Here is a 5,769-nt window from a genome sequence, read left to right as displayed (position 1 = left end):
GTTTATCTTTATGATTAGCATACATACATCCCCTTTTTCCCTTGGTTTGTAATTTTTTTTCTAGCTTACTATCCTATTATACTTTTCATGTTACAAGCCCTCTCAATTCCTTTCTAGACAGATGTGGGTTCCAAATTAGTATAACTTAACTAGTGGTCATATTATCTCCTATAAATCTCCATATCTTGCTGTCTCTATTTGTCATTTTCTTTAGTATGGGATTGATGATTGATCCACCTTTGTACTTTTGATGGTGTTTAGCATATAGCAGATACTTAATGCATATTTGTTTAATGGTGGCCTGGCTGGATGGTTGGCTGGCTGGCTGGCTGGATGGATGGACAGATCAGGCCTTACACTTCTCAGTTGGCTAAATATATCATTTTCTTCCATGCTGAATATTTTAGGAACCATAACAAGTAGGAAAACCTATGTAACAGTTAATGTGGGAAGCCACCAAGTGTTAAAATGTCTGCTTTTACAATAAGGTCCTATTCTCAATTGCTATCCTGGAAAACTATTAATAATATTTTGAAGATAACATCAACATTATTCACAATAACCAAGATATGGAAGCAACATAAATGTCCATTGATGGATGAATGGATAAGAAAATGTGGTATATATAAACAATTAAAAGTAATTCAGTCTTAAAACGGAAGGAAATGCTGCCACATGTGACATGGATGAATCTGGAGGATGTTAATGCCAAATAAAATAAACCAGTCACAGAAGGACAAATATTGTGTGACTCTACTTATATGAGGTATCTAAAAGAGCTGAACTCATAGAAGCATGGAGTAGGAAGAATGGTTACCAGGGACTGAGGGGGAGAGGAAAATAAGGAGTTGCTAATCTACAGGTATAAAGTTTCAGTTGTGCAAGATGAATAAATTCTAGAGATCAGAGGATCTCAGTTGTACAACATTGTACCTATAGCTAACAGTGCTGTATTGTGCACTTAAAAAATTTGTTAAGAAGGTAGATCTCACATTAAGTGTTCTTACCACAATAAAAAAAAAATGAATTAAAGAAAAAATAAAGGTAACATCAGCAAATCCGCCACATGTGTAACTATGAAGGAATAGTATAAATGTACTTAGAGACATCTCTTTCCATGCTGAAATGTTGAAAAGATATTTGTAATGTTGCCAGGTTTCATTTTGCTTGATTTATCTGACACTCTGTTGGCTCAACTGGAATATCTGCCTTTATCACATATTTCATTCAAGAATGTCATGCTGTTTTCATTCTTACTAGCTCCCTCATCCTTAACCCAGTTTCACTCTGTATCCCACATTCTAATAGTGTCCTGTTTTGGGAAGAAAATTCCCCTTCAGGAGGAGTCAGAAGAGTCAGCCTTTTTAAAAAAAATTATTTCAGATACAGAATGATCATGGATTTCCAAGTGTGTCTATTAATTACTAAGGTGACCCAAGCAGATGCTACTCAATCAAACAATACTTCAGACTGCTAGAGTGTGGATCATCTACCAAGCACTCTCCCAACATTCACCCAAGTGCTTACTCTCTGTGTAGCTTTCTGCATCATGAATAAAGTGGCCTCTGGGATGAGGTAAACTAAATTCTTCAGCTAGTTTTTGCATTTGAAAAAGGGAAAGGTCTCCATATGAAAACACACGTTAGTTAACACAGAAAGTGAATTGTTTGCATCACAGAAGACGGAACTTGGAATCCATATGTGTCTTAGTCCAGTCAGGTTGCTGTAACAGAATACCATAGACTGGGTGGCTTATAAACAACAGAAATTTATTTCTCACAGTTCTGGAGGCTGGAATTTCAAGATCAAGGCACCAGCAGATTAGGGTTTGGTGAAGACTCACTTCCTGGTTCATAGACGGCCATCTTTTCACTGTATTCCCACATGGTAGAAGACATAAGGGAGCTCTCTGTAGGTCTTTTTTATAAGGGCACTAATCCCAATCATGAGTGTTCCATCCTAAGAACTAATCACTTCTCAGTGGCCCTACCTCCTAATAACATCATATTGGGAATTAGGTTTCAACATATGAATTTGGGGTAGATGCAGGCATTCAGTTTTTAACACCATGTTTGGCTGTTATTGAAGAAGATTCCACCATGTGCTCATATATTTTGCAGGTCCTGGCAAAGAAGGCAAAAACCGTCACAATGAAACTCTTTCATAAAAGAAAGGAATGGCTGAAAACAGTTCAAGGATGGCATGACATGCTTTGGAAAGGAAGTAACTCTGTATTCAAAAGACATAGCTCAGGTAGCTGTGCTACCCAGAATCCAGACAAACTCATAATGAAGATTAACAACTGAGAAAAAGAGTGTCCACTTCAGGTCAGAAATGACGGTGTTCTTTACATCTATTCAATCTATACTCCATCTCATCTGACATGAAAATTCAATCTGTTTTCATTTATTCTTATTATTTTGAGTTGTATATCTTGTCATAACAAATACAGTAAATTTAAAGAAAATCTCTAGGTGGATTAATTGTTCCTAGAAGTGATTATCTTTTAGTGCCAGAGAACAGAGAAGAATTGAGAGACAGTGGATAGGGATCAAAATAACACATTGCTGCTTGAAAGATTCAGCAGCATTTACTGGCAGAAGTATTAAGACTTGCCAGCAGTCAGACTTTACATTTGGCTTTTCAAAATGCACTGCAATTGAAGCCAACATGTTGGGGTGCAGCTTATATAACCATATGACTCTGAAGCTGCTCAGAAATAATCTTTTCTTGAACTACGCAGTCATAGAGACAACATAGATAATGTTCTGGAGTTGGATGGGGGAATTATTTCACACCTGGATTACATCTTCCAATTTTTTTTTAATTAACTACACATGTCTATTATGCAAATACAGTGTCAAGTTTTGGAAATGATAACCTTGTATAAGAATACTCACTTCTCACTACATTGTGATCTGCAGGTGCTCAGCAGAAACCCCTGCCATTGTCTCAAGGCAGTTTCTGTCAATCCAATTTAATGAACATAAAGATCGTTCTTTGACTCCAAGGACCAGGGGTTCATTCAAGCAGATATCCTGTAGGGAGGTTTCTTAGTTGGCAGCAGAAAATCTGTGTCCGGGGTCCTTTCATTATACCTATTTAACACTTCTTACTATAAAGCCACAATTCTGCTACCTTTCATGATAGCACAGAGGGATGATTTTTTTTAATTTATAAGTGAATGTCTCAGCTGTGTGATTATATCCATAAAGACTGAAAATACTTCTTTAAAATTTAGCCCAGTACTAGGCACCCCATGGGCACTCAAGAAATAATAAGATGATGATGATGATGGCACTTTGGGTTTAAAGATGATGTAAATTCTGTTTCTGTGAGCACTCAAAATTAGTTGAAGAGCTGTGCATTTTGCAAAATGCTTGCCTGAATCTGGTCAAAACTCACTCAGCAACTTTTGGCAAATGCCCCAGAGCCTCTGTAGTCTCTTAAACTACCAATGTGGATGATTACCATAGTTTGCTTCCAAATGAGACTGGAAAGTGTTTCTGCAGTAAAGCTATTCTTTAGATAGGAAAACTAATGTTTGGGTTTTTTTAAAGAACTTAATAAAATCACCATCTCCACATCTTCCTTCTTATTTACACCCAGTGTATTTCCCAGTTTTGTCTCAGAATAATAATTAATAGGAGTTAGGTAATGTCTTATATTATAAAGAGGTCAAGTATATTACCTAGCAACTTCATTATTCCAGCGTCATTATCTAAGAGGTACTCCAGGAAATGGTATTCCGACTTTGGAAAAGCTAAGTCTGAAAATAAGTAGCAATTATTTTATATTGGGTTGGCAAAAAAGTTCGTTCGGTTAGTGAATATCTTGTTCAATAAAATTCTTCATGAAAATGAAAAATGTCTTTATTTTTACTTAAAGCTGAAAGAATTTTTGGCCAACCCAATAGGTTATTTGAGAGAACTGACACAATTAAAATGTAAAAATGGGAATATCTTTATAGATCTTGCTAGCCAGGAGGGAAAATTCTGGAAATTTTAATGGTGCTCTGGGTAAAAGAATGCTGTTTCACTCAGCACATTAGCAACTATGATATTTTGCCTAAAATAGAACAGTGATTCTCAACAGAGAGTTTGGCTTTCCCATGGGGCATCTAGAAATATGTAGGGACATTTTTGTTGATGTAATGTTTGGAGGGGCCCTACTGACATTTAGTGAACAGAAATCAAGAATGTTAGACACCCTGCAATATGTGACATAATCCCACACTGAAAAAATTGTTCCTTGACAGGAGAGCTGTGGGAATATGTGAGTGATTATAATGATACTGAGATCACAGAAGAGATGAAGTTATTAGTAATGACAAGAACTAGTAAATGACAATGCCTATGGAATTGAGTATTACTGAGAAAGCCAGGTGTTACTTCCAGAACCCAGCTTGATTCCTGATTATGGAGAGTAAAATGTCTAGAGGAAGCATTATCTTAGTCCCAGTATGAGGTTTCACTCTCCAGCCGTTGATGGTGTTGAGAACACCTGGAGAAACTGAAAGCTATTCCTATTACTCAGGCCCCCTATTGAACGCTGAGGATGGGATAGAAATCCTGAAAAAGTGTGACCTTAGTTCTAGTGCACAAAGCCCACTATTAATTCCCTTTGGAGGAGGAAATTAATTATTTTTGAAGGTTTGTGTGGCTTCCCCTTGACTCCTGTTTATGGAGTGGAAGATACCTTCTGCGGAAGCCAGGTATTGTACCAAATGTGCTGGTCAGCTTTCTATCCCTATTGATGGTGAGCTCATCCAGTAACATGGCTTTAAGTACCATCTATATGGATAAGATTCTCAAGTTTTTAACTTTAGCTCAGACCTTTCTTCTGGATACCATATCTGTATTTCCAATTGCCTATCAACATCTCAGCATAGATACCTAATAGACATTTCAAACTCAACATCTTCAAAACTGAACTCAATATCCCTCTTCTCCCACCCTACAAAAGCTGCAGTCTTTCTCTCCTCAGTAAATGGCAAATTTTACCATCCAGAAGTTCAGGCTAAAAAGTTGGAAATTACTCTTCATCCCTCTACTTATCTCATAATCCATATCATATCCAGTTCATCAAGAAATCCAGTTGGCTTTTTTAAACTTATCCAAAATCCAACCTCTCCTCACCATCTCTAGAGCTAAAACCCTAGTCTATCCACAATCATTTCTTTCCTGTATTACTACAATATCCAACTGGACTCCTTGATTCCACCCTTTCCTCCCTTCCCTCCCACATCCCCCCCCAGACTATTCACAACATAGAAACTAACTCAGGTACCATTCTTCTGCTCAAAACCCTGCAATGGCTTCCCACCTTACTCAAAATCTGAAGTTCTTAGAGTGGCCTACAAAGCCCCACATGATATGCCCTCTTCCTATTAATTCTCTGGACCTCATGTCCTGCTACTTCCCTCTTCACGCATTTGGCTTTAGCTACATTGGCCTCATTGCTGTGCCTTGAAAATCCTGGGCATGTACCCTCATTAGAGCCTTTGCACTGGCTGTTCCCTCTACCTGGAATGCTTTACACCAGACATCTGCATGGTTAACTCCCTAAGCTTCTTCTAGATTTTGTGCAGATATCACCTTCTCAATGAAACCTACCACAACCACTTCTATTTCAAATTCCAACCACCTACCACTCCCTGGCAATTCCAATGCAGTTACCCTGCTTCATTATTTTTCCCAAGGAACTTACTAACTTATAACATACTATTTAGTTTGTTTACCATGTTTATTGGCTATCTCCTTCCCACCC

Source organism: Phocoena phocoena, chromosome X (assembly GCF_963924675.1).
Source record: "Phocoena phocoena chromosome X, mPhoPho1.1, whole genome shotgun sequence".
In the NCBI taxonomy this organism is placed as follows: Eukaryota; Metazoa; Chordata; class Mammalia; order Artiodactyla; family Phocoenidae; genus Phocoena; species Phocoena phocoena.
This window is presented reverse-complemented; position numbering follows the sequence as displayed.